We start from the raw sequence: 11811 nt of genomic DNA, 5'->3' as shown, positions 1-11811 counted from the left end.
TTAAATTAATCTGTTCTACTTTTGTTCTGTGTGCCAATGTTCTGGGCTATCACTCAAACACGTAGGCCTGGGCCCATAACCTGTTGTCAGAGTGTTGCAGTGTTTGATAGTGATGTTAATACACACAATTGATAGTTAACCAGAATGCTGGTTTATTAACATACAAAGACAACACTTGTTAATGCGGAATATGTTCTGCAGCAGCAGTAACTCACTCATATATATAACAGGCTGTACAGTGAAAGCGTGGTACTTAGGGCTATATGTCATGCGGCTGTAGTAAGGTAGTGACTCTGACTGTATGAGATGGAAGGCTGCAAATCCATGCAGACTGACTCCTGTTGGAAGGAACACGCACTGCCCACTGCTCTCCGTCCCACTCAGGCAGTGCGACACATGCTACAGGAGGAACCATCTCTCTCTCTACTGCAGGAGGAACTGTCTCTACCTCTCCACTGCAGGAGGAACTGTGTCACAAAAAGTTGTGTGTGGAGCTAGACCAGGGTAACAGTTACTTACCCTGTGTGATCAATCCAGAGATGCAGGTCCCGGAATTGACATCAGACATCCGCCCTCCAAACGCCTGCACACGCCTGCGTTGGACTCACCACTCCCAGAAAACTGTGAGTTGACACCCCGGAACATCTTCCTGCTGTCAATCTTTTTGTGATCGCTATCTTCGTTCTTCTGGTCATTGCCCGGCGACGGCCAATGCTGGGCAACGACGGGCGTGAGCATTGCGAATGCCGCGTAGGTGCCGAACCGACCCGTTCACACCGCTGCAACAACCAGCAGCGTGTGAATGGGTCGGAATGACCCCCTGAGGTACTGAGTGCACTATACTCCAACACACCACTCCAGTCTTTTGAAGGTTTGATACATTTCCCCAATGTTGAGTTCTCAATCATCATTTGTCAATAATTCTAATGATTCTTTGGGAAAAGTCCATATCAACCACAGCAATCACTGATATGTTAAGAATCACTAATGATGGAATATTGAAAAGCAAAGCAGACTTCATTCTAGAGCATACGACAGGAAAATATGCACTTAGCAAAAAAATGGTAGCTTAGAATTTAGGACTTTCAAGCTTGTATAATCTATGTCATTTTGGAAATTGACTGTGCAGAACAAAAATACAAATATCTAGTTTATATCTATCTTTCAAGTAATGCTATAAGAGCTTTAGATGCTGTTTCATTTACCATGATGGAGCAGTTACTCCCTGAATCTGTAGTTAGGTCCATGCTACAAGTAAATATACAGGTTGAGTCTCCCATATCCAAAATGATAGGGACCAGAAGTATTTTGGATATCAGATTTTTCTGTATTTTGGAATACTTGCATGCCATAACATTATATCTTGGTGATGGGACCCAAGTCTAAACAAGTAATATGTTCATGTTTCATATACACCTTATACACATAGGGGTATATTCAATTAGCACATGCATTTGTCGGAATGGATCCGGCAACCCCTATTCAAATCTCATCTCAATTTTTTTTTAAGTCGAATTGAGATGAGGGACCCAGAGGAGGAGAGGAGGTGGGAGCTGCGGGGAGACCAGCGGGGACAGCCACCGGCAGACGGAGGAGATCAGCGCTATAGTAGCGCTGCAGGAGGATGTCACACAGTCGCCCGACCTCATGGCAGTGTCCACCTGGCTCCAGCAAGCGTGACCTCACTTGCTGGAGCCGGGTGGAAGCTGCCGTGAGCGGCGCGGCTGTGTGACATTCTGCTGCAGCGCTACTGTAGCGCTGATCTCCTCTATATGCCCGCGGCTCCCCCCGTCTCCCTGCGGCTCCCCCCCCCCCTCCTGCTCTAATCCCTCATCTCAGTCCGACATTTTTTTATGTCGAACTGAGATGGTCGAAGAGGGGGCCAAAACCATTTTCGACACAAGCACGTGGATCGGCAGCTATTCCGCCGATCCACGTGCTTTTCGACAAGTCGAATTCATCGACTTGTCGAAAAATTTGGGGATATATTGAATAGGTCGAATCACGATTCGACCTTAAAAAGTTGAAAACTGCCGTCTTTTCGACAGACGGCAGCTTTCGACTTTAATTGAATATACCCCATAGCCTGAGGGTAGTTTTATACAATATTTTTAATCATTTTGTGGAAGAACATACACAAAATTTATTTATGCTTCATGTATATCTTATATGCACATTCTGAAAATTTTATACAATATTTTTAATACATTTGTGCATTAAACAAACTTTATGTGCACTGAACCTTCAGAAAGCAAAGGTGTCACTATCTCAGCCGTTCTCAAAAAATTATGTATTTTGGTATGTTTCATCATGTATATTACATTTCCCTGATGAAGTTCAGGAAAGATTAGAAGGACACAACTGATTGGGACTGTTCTCCTGTTGGACCTATCCATTACTCTGATTGCTGTTTGTGATTACAACCTTTTATTCTCTTTGCTGATCTCTTCAGTAGGTGTTAGTAAACTGGCTTATGCATGCCTAGTGGAGAACAACTTTTTTTACAGAGGTCACCTTTTGAAAGAAAAAAGGTTTGGATGTGTATAATTTTTTTTATTGATACTGAGACATCTTCCAGTCATTACCTTGTTATACTGTATATTCGTCCTAACTATACAATATTCTGTATTTTACTTTTATGTAATTTATCCGTGTCCATGAGGAGGATATCCAAAAACCTTCTGGGGATAATAAAAAAACATATTCAAGGTTTTTATTATATTTATACATGGTACATGTGCACTACTTTTTTTAAAAAAAATCCCACCTTAATGTACTACACTAGAGGCAGGGCCGGCAACAGAAATTTCGGGGCCCAGTACACTGAATCTCTGGGCCCCCCCTTCCAAACACATTTGATCCCCAACATTACTCTTTTTAAATCCATAATAACAACAGAAACTACCCAAATGACCCTGATCAAAAGTTTACATACCCCAGTTCTTAATACCGTGTATTGCCCCCTTTTACATCAATGACAGCTTGAAGTCTTTTGTGGTAGTTGTGGATGAGGCTCTTTATTTTCTCAGATGGTAAAGCTGCCCATTCTTCTTGGCAAAAAGCCTCCAGTTCCTGTAAATTCTTGGGCTGTCTTGCATGAACTGCACGTTTGAGATCTCCCCAGCGTGGCTCAATGATATTGAGGTCAGGAGACTGAAATGGCCACTCCAGAACCTTCACTTTATTCTGCTGTAGCCAATGACAGGTCGACTTGTCCTTGTGTTTTGGATCATTGTCATGTTGGAACGTCCAAGTACGTCCCATCCGCAGCTTCCGGGCTGATGAGTGCAAATTTTCCTCCAGTATTTTCTGATAACATGCTGCATTCATCTTGTTGACCAAGTTTCCAGTGCCTTTGTAGCTCACACATCCCCAAAACATCAGCGATCCACCTCCGTGTTTCACAGTAGGAATGGTGTACCTTTCATCATAGGCTTTGTTGACTCGTCTCCAAATGTAATGTTTATGGTTGAGGCCAAAAAGTTCAATTTTGGTCTCATCATTCCAAATGACTTTGTTCCAGAAGTTTTGAGGCTTGTCTCTGTGCTGTTTGGAGTATTGTAAGCGGGATGCTTTGTGGCATTTGCGTAGTAATACCTTTCTTCTGGCGACTCGACCATGCAGACCATTTTTCTTCAAATGCCTCCTTATTGTGCATCTTGAAAAAACCATACCACTTTTTTTCAGAGAGTCCTGTATTTCAGCTGAAGTTATTTGTGGATTTTTCTTTGCATCCCGAACAATTTGTCTGGCAGTTGTGGCTGAAATTTTTGTTGGTCTACCTGACCGTGATTTGGTTTCCACAGAATCCCTCATTTTCCACTTCTTAATTAGAGTTTGAACACTGCTGATTGGCATTCTCAATTGCTTGGATATCTTTTTATATCCCTTTCCTGTTTTATACAGTTCGATTACCTTTTCCCGCAGATCCTTTGACAATTCTTTTGCTTTCCACATGACTCAGAATCCAGACACGTCAGTGCAGCACTGGATGAAAGATGCAAGGGTCTTTCAGGAGTCCAGAAACTCACTGACCTTTTATACACACACTGATAACAAGCAAACAGATCACAGGTGAGGATGGTTACCTTTAGTATCCATTCAAACCCGTTTGTGTCAACTTGTGTGCATGTTATCAGGCCAAAATATCCAGGGTATGTAAACTTTCAAGCTCATTTGGGAAGTTTCTGTTGTCATTATGATTTAAAAAGAGTAAACACAGTTGTTTGACAATAAATGGCATCACCCAACCACTAACCATGAGTGAAAGAAAAGTTTGTGAGTTATCATTCATATTCTCTGACAAAGGGCCAGAAAAATCACAAATTCTGCTAGTGTAGGTAAACTTATGAGCACAACTGTATATATATATATATATACATATCTCCTATATAATAGCCCAGATCTGTGACTTTGTGACTTATTTGCTAATGCTGGGCGGAGTCACAACACTGGGCGGAGTTAGTCAAATGAGTCACAGATCTGGGCAAATCTATAGGAGACTAGGAGCAGAAGCAGATAGTATGGGCAAGGCACAGGCAGGGGTGCATACCTCCCAGCTTTCTTCGGGCAGACAGGGGTGCATACCTCCCAGCTTTCTTCAGGCAGAATGAGGGACATGCGTGCGGCGATAAGGGGGCGTGGCCAACGAAAGGGGGCGTGGCTTCACGGGAGGACCCCCATTTTCGTCAGTGAGGGGGCATGCCCAGCGCTCTGTGAGCTGCTGGCATGCCTCCAGGGGCGGATTATGAGTCCGGGGGGCCCAGGGCACTTGAGACAGGGGAGCCCTATCTCATTGCTGTTCCTGCTGTGGGGCTGTGGGTGTGGCCTAATTGCGCCCCACGTGACCACGCCCCTTATGCAAATTACAGTATTTTTTTATATGGAATTTGGCCCCTCAGCTATGGCTAAATCCGGAGGAGGTGGTCGCTCCCCCCAACACACCCGCACAGGCAGAAGAAATCAGGGAGACTGCTGCCTCCCTGCAACACCACAGACCTGCCAACACCAACATGCAGCAGCGTGTGCTGACTGTAGCACAATGCTGCCGCTGTTGCTGGCAGGACGGGGGAGCTTCTGACCTGGGACAGAGCTACTCCAGCCGGGGGGCCCCCTAAAACTGTGGGGCCCACGGTACATACCCCCTGCCCCCCCCTTAAGCCGGCTCTGCTGCCGAAACCCCGGGACAGTTGGGAGGTATGGGTGTGTGAGGGGGTATGCTATACAGACAGACGGGCACCGGCTCACTGTGTGCTTGACCCCCCACATCAGCATACTCAGCAGGGTCTCTCTGGTGCAGAGGAGCGTCACTTTCTAGAACACTCCACGCTTCTTAGCTGCAGTTTTGTGGGGCACCTGCTGCTGTGCAGGTTCTGTACTGCCTCTGTTATCTCCAGCCACGGCAAACCCACCGCTAGCTGCAACGCTGCCGCCCGCAGTGAGGTGCGCCCAGCTCCTTCACACACTTTTGCCAGTGGGTAGCGCTGCAGAAGTCCGAGCTGCTTGCATGCTCCTACCCCCTCCTCCCTCCAGCCGCAGCGTCTTCTGGAAGCTAACCAGTCACTCCCAGTCTCCGCTTACCACAGTGCCCAGCAGCCGTGAGGTCCGCGCCGTGTGCATGCTATGACCCCCTCCTCCCTCCAGTCGCAGCGTCTCCTGGGGGCTAACCATTCACTCCCAGTCTCCCCTTACCACAGTGCCCGGCAGCTGCGCGAGGTCTGCGGTGTGTGACTGAGGAGTGGGGGGGGGGGGAGGGATGCAGACGGGCAGAGGAAGCAGGACTCCAGCCTGAGAGAGTCGGCCATGCCAAATCTCCACCAGCAGCAGATCCCAATAGATTGGAGTCAGGGCCGGTTCAAGGGCGCTCTGCGCCCCGGGCAGGAAAAGGGGCGTGTCTTAATACAGGGGGCGTGGTCAGTTACGCCCCCTGTACATTGCTAGCGCTGCTTGAATGCTGAGCGGTGCGCGATGATGTCATCGCGCATCGCACAGCAAAAGGTCCTCTCCACGAAGGGAAACTAGACGCTATGCGTCTAGTTCCCTTCGTGGAGAGGACCTTTGCTGTGCTGTGCGCGATGATGTCATCGCGCACCGCTCAGCAAAGTTACTCTCCACGAAGGGAAACTAGACGCATAGCGTCTAGTTCCCTTCACAGGAGGCGGACGGGGACGGCAGCGGGCAGCGGGCAGCGGAGGCGGACGTCGGACACAGCGGGCAGCAGTGGCGGATCTTGCCACGGTGCGGCGCCCTCCGGATGGCGCCAGCGCCCTCTGGAAGGCGGCGCCCCGGGCAAAAGTCCTGCTTGCCCGTGGCAAGATCCGCTACTGGTTGGAGTGGAACAGCAGCAGCCAGCAGCAGTGACTCCGGTAAGACACATCTGTCTGTCACCACTGTTTTGTCCCTAATACCAATCTCTCCCTAGCCCTGTGTTCTGTCATGTCCCTGTCACCCCTGGCCTTGCCCTGTCACCCTTATCCTGGCCCTTTCACCATTATGCTGGCCCTGTTACCCCTATCCTGGCCCTGTCACCCCTGTGCTTGCCCTGTCAACCCTATACTGGCCCTGTCACCCCTGTCCTGGTTCTGCCACCCCTACCCTGGCCCTGTCACCCCTATCCTGTCCCTGTCATTTCTGTCCTAGCCCCGTCGCCCCTGTCCTGGCCCCGTCACTCCTGTCCTTGCCCCGTCACCCCTGTCCTGGCCCCATCACCCCTGTCCTGGTCCAGTCACCCCTGTTCTGACCCTGTCACCCCTGTACTGGCCCCATCACCCCTGTTCTGACCCTGTCACTCCTGTCCTGGCCCTGTTACTGCATGCCCTCCAACTACCTTTTTGGCAGGTACAGTACCAGCAGTGCCTCCAGACTCCTCCTCAATGCACCACACCTCCGCACCTTCCCCTCCACCACATGCGGCACTCCACCCCTCCCCCACACGCTGTGTCTCCAGACCCCCTACACCACCCGTGGCTCCCACTCCTCCGCCCCTCCACCACCCACAGCACCTCCAGACCCCCTCCACCATCCACCCCCCATATATGTCTCCCCCCACACCTGCCCCCCTCCACCTGCAGCATCTGCAGACACCCTCCTCCATCTGCAGTCCCCCCCGCACCCGCTACATTCTGTACATCGTGCCCTGCAGATGCTGTTCACGCCGTCGCAAGGGGCTGCGCCTCCTTCACCATTGTACACCCTTTCATTGTGCAATATTTAACCACTAACAAAGGAATGCAGGTAATACTCCATATAATACAAATATTGAACCCCAGAAAGGCATGCAAGGGTTAATGGGGCGTAGCCCCTTGCGACGGTGTAAAGAGCGCCCGTAGGGTGCGATGAAGCACCTAGTATATATATATATATATATATATATATATATACAGATGGGTCCATGGTTATCTTGGCTAGTTTGCTGCGCCTAGGCACAACATGGTTCATTAACATACATAAACCCTTTATCTATTGTTATTAGCTGCAATACAATACAGAGAACAATACAGCAGGGGATTAAGTCATTACAGCAGGGGATTAAGTCATACATATATATACAGCTGCTACATAGAGGGAGAAATACAGACATTGTCACCACAAGTTTCGATCTGTTGACACCTATGGATGAAAAGCACATGATATTTTGTTAATAATGCGCTCATTAGAAGATCGGCTTGGTGCTTCAAAGTTATCCTAGGGAATCTATGCTATCCATTAAAGGAATAACTACTTACCTATGTGGAACTAGTTTATACTCTGTCCACAAACCTATTGATCCATACCCCTGAAGAAGTCCATTAAGAGGACGAAACGCTTTGGGTCATTCACACAACAGTCTGCAAAGCCTAAGGGGCAGTTCACCTATGAGCTGAGGTGTAAAACTAACAACATCATATCCCTAAGAAACTAACAGGTTATATGGTGTTATTTCTGCATATGGAAATTTATGGTGTATTTCAATTGAGATGATGTGTGGTTCAAGGCTTTAAAATGATTGGCCACTGCTGCTCATTCTTCTTACCCTCTTATGCTGCCATAATGGCCGATCTATGAAGCGCCATGCATTCCCTAAATGTCCTGATAATTTGCCCCACATAGACCAGACCGCAGGGGCACACAATGGCATAGATTACAAATTGTGTTGTACATGTAAGGTGATGTTTAATATCGTACATTTTGCCAGTCTTGGGGTGTATGAATTTAGGGCTCAGATCCATAAAATTACACGTCTCACACTTTAGACATTTAAAACATCCTTTCCTCTATGGTCCAAGGGGTCTCTTGGTCACATCGAGTTTAACCACCAGATCACGTAGATTGAAGCCTCTCCTATAACTGGGCATGATCCTCTTGCCTTTAAAACATGCTGAGTCCAGGTCCATAGTCACATTTGGCCATAGACCCTTACTAGCTCTCGGTAGTACCAGGCTTGCCATAGAAAATTTGGTAATTAAAGGGATTCTATTATCCTGGTTATTCTGCTGGACTGGCTTAAGGAAATTCTCTCTAGGGGTACTTAAAACCTCTTCTTTAAGCTCCAAGAGTGTAGTACTCGGATAACCTCTTTACAAGAATTTGGATTTTACCTCATCCAACGCTGGGTCCACTCTTTCCTGTTCACTTACGATGCGTGCTGCTCTAATTAGTTGAGATTTAGGCAAACCTTTCTTAAGAGCCGGTGGGTGGAAACTATTCTGAAGTAACAGTGTATTCCTATCCGTCGGCTTTATGTAAACTTCTGTTATGATGTTATTATCCCTTATTGTAATGCATACATCCAGAAAATGTATTTGAGTGTAGCTCAGCGTTTAGGTCAACTTGACAGGGGTATCTTTAAGATTGATGGATTCCAATATATCATTAAGGTCCTTCTCTGTTCCAGACCAGAACATCAAGAGGTCATCAATATAGCACCTGTATGAGAAAATATTTTCCCTGATCCTAGGGTTTGAAAGAAGAAAAATCATTCTCCATCATAAACATGTATACATTTGCATACATCGGTGCTACATTAGAGCCGATGGCACACCCCATCAATTGTAGGTAGTAGTGTCCGTTATGAAGAAAATAATTATGTGTCAGCACAAAAGTTAGTAAAGACAGAAAGAGTTAAATATCCAGAGAATCAAAATTGTTTGTACTAAGAAAGATCCTCATTGCCTCCAGTCCAGCTTCATGTGGAATGATTGTGTACAGACTTTTAACATCCACTGTGCCCAGGAGGGCACCCATAGGAACATTTTGCAAGGTCTCCAAGAGGTTGAGTAGGTGTGTGGTATCCTTAAGATACATTTCCTGTATGGTCACCAAGGGTTGTAACAGGAAGTTGAGAAATTGTGAAATAGGTTGTGTAAGTGACCCATGAGCTGATATAATTGGCCTGCCTGTGGGTCTCCTCCTGTCCTTGTGAACTTTTGGGACTGTATAGAAGATAGGTGTTATTGGATAAGGTTGAGACAGCGCGCACAGTTGTTTTTGATCCAGGAGTCCTTTGTTAGTGGCCTCCCCCAGTAGCAAGTCCAGCTTTTTCTTGAACATTGCAGTAGGGTCCCCCTTCAGCTTTTTTGTATGTCTGTTGATCACTCAATTGATTGTCGATCTCCTTTATATACTTCTCTCTATCTTGAATTACAATTGCCCCACCCTTATCGGTGGGGCGAATCACAATGTCCTGATACAATGACAAATCTCTAATAGCTTTCTGTTCTTCCCTGGGGCACAAGATAAGATTTACAGAAATGTGACAAGGGAAGAACAGAAAGCTAGACCTAATTGGAGGGGTGGTTTTAGGAGAGCAAGATAAATTCTCTGATATTGAGACACACACATCCGCTAGTGACTCAGATCATTCACAGATACAGAATTCTTTTTTAAGGGGATCTGTGACAAGGAGCAGGTACAAAGTGTAGGAGGGGCAATAGGAGAAGGCACATCAGGTCAGAAGACAACCAAAAACAAGAAGTAGTAGTTGTGTTCAACTTGTCAGATTATTCGCCCACTATGGATGAAATGGTCGTTTTATCCAAAGGTCTTTCTTATGTCAAAACCTATAAGCAAAATGCTTTTGATTTTGAAGTTGAATTTTACAGGTTTCATAGATCTTTGTGACTCAAAGATTTTTTTGCTAAAGAGACCCAGGTTAATGATACTAAGAGTACTTTCAAACCTAAGGGTACTTTTGACCCTCCTAGTAACAATGCCACCACTGAGATTGTCTTCAATTTGGTCAAACGGGATGTGTTTCCCTTTCTGGATGGGCAGAGGGTGTCTTATTCCAATTTGACCAAAGAGGAGAATTTAGCTATGTCTTCTCTTAAAGATAATACTAATCTGATAAAACGTCCCTCCGATAAAGGAGGGGGTATTGTATTATTGAATAGGAGTGACTATGTGTGAGAGGTGAGAAGACAGCTTACTGATGTGCAATGTTACCGTGCTTTGACTTATGATCCCACGAACACTTATAAAAAAGAAATTGATACAGTTATCAATATGGGTGTGCTTAACCAATAGGTAGATAATTCCACAGCGCAATTCTTGACACAAACACATCCACGTGTTTTGTTGTTTTATGTCCTCCCCAAAGTGCATAAAACACTATTTTTTCCCCCTGGAAGACCTATATTTTTTTCTTGTGGATCACTGTGTCAACCATTGTCACAATTCATTGACTTCTGGCTACAACCTGTAGTACAGAATACCAAGTATTATCTGAAAGATACCACCGATTTCATTAACAAAATTGAGTGTTTAGGTCCCCTACCACTTGATAGCCTTTTGGTTACACTCGATATCATGAGCATCTACACTAATATTGCTCATACTGATGGTGTTGATGCTGTGAGGAGTTTGATTACCACCAGTCCACATTATAAAGGTCCACAGATTAATTTTCTGTTGTTATTAATTGAGATTGTATTACGTAAAAATTATTTTTTGTTTGAGAACTCATTTTTTACAGTTATGTGGCACAGTGATGGGATCCAACATGACCCCATAGCATGCCAGTCTGTATATGCATCTTTATGAAGAACAACATATTATGGCTAATTTTTTTTTTTCCTAAGTACATCCATTTTTATGTTCGTTATATTGACGATTTATTTCTGGTGTGGACTGGTGGTGTTGACCTCCTCACTGAGTTTGAAGACTATCTCAACCTTTTGGAGACCAGTATTAGATTTACTAAGGCTTATGGTGCGGTCACCTCCAATTACTTAGATGTATGTGTCACCAAAGTTGGTGACAGGATTTCTACTAAAATTTACAGAAAGGCTACTGATAAGAACACGGTTTTGATGGCAGGCAGTTTCCACCCAGAGCCATTGAAACGTGGCTTGCCATTTTCACAACTATTGCGAGTGGTACACATTACGTCAGAACCAACGGAGTTACCAGATGCCCTACGGGAAATGGGTGATAGGTTTGTAAATAGCGGTTATGATGCTTAGGAGATTGCAGAGGCTATTGAGAAGTGCATGTTGATCAAACGGGAGGATGCTTTGGTGCCTATGGAGAAGCACCAAGATATGGAACACCTTATCTTTTCATCCACATATTCTATTGCCTCCAAACATATAAGAAATTGGCATATACTGCAGTCGGATGATGTGATTGGTAAACTGTGTCAACAGAAGCCGATGTTTTGTTATAAAAGAAGCAGTAACATTAAGGACATTATTGCCAAATCGGATATAGGACCAAGACGTGGTTGCAACCAAAACAAGTTGTTTTCAGATGCCATGGGTGTGTCGATTGCAAATTTTTACGGTTGAGGACTTCTTTCATTGAGCCCAAAACAGGCAACAAATATAATGTACG

The sequence above is a fragment of the Pseudophryne corroboree genome, chromosome 10, assembly GCF_028390025.1.
Source record: "Pseudophryne corroboree isolate aPseCor3 chromosome 10, aPseCor3.hap2, whole genome shotgun sequence".
NCBI classification, from domain to species: domain Eukaryota; kingdom Metazoa; phylum Chordata; class Amphibia; order Anura; family Myobatrachidae; genus Pseudophryne; species Pseudophryne corroboree.
The sequence above is the reverse complement of the archived record's forward strand: the minus strand, read 5'-3'. Positions refer to the sequence as shown.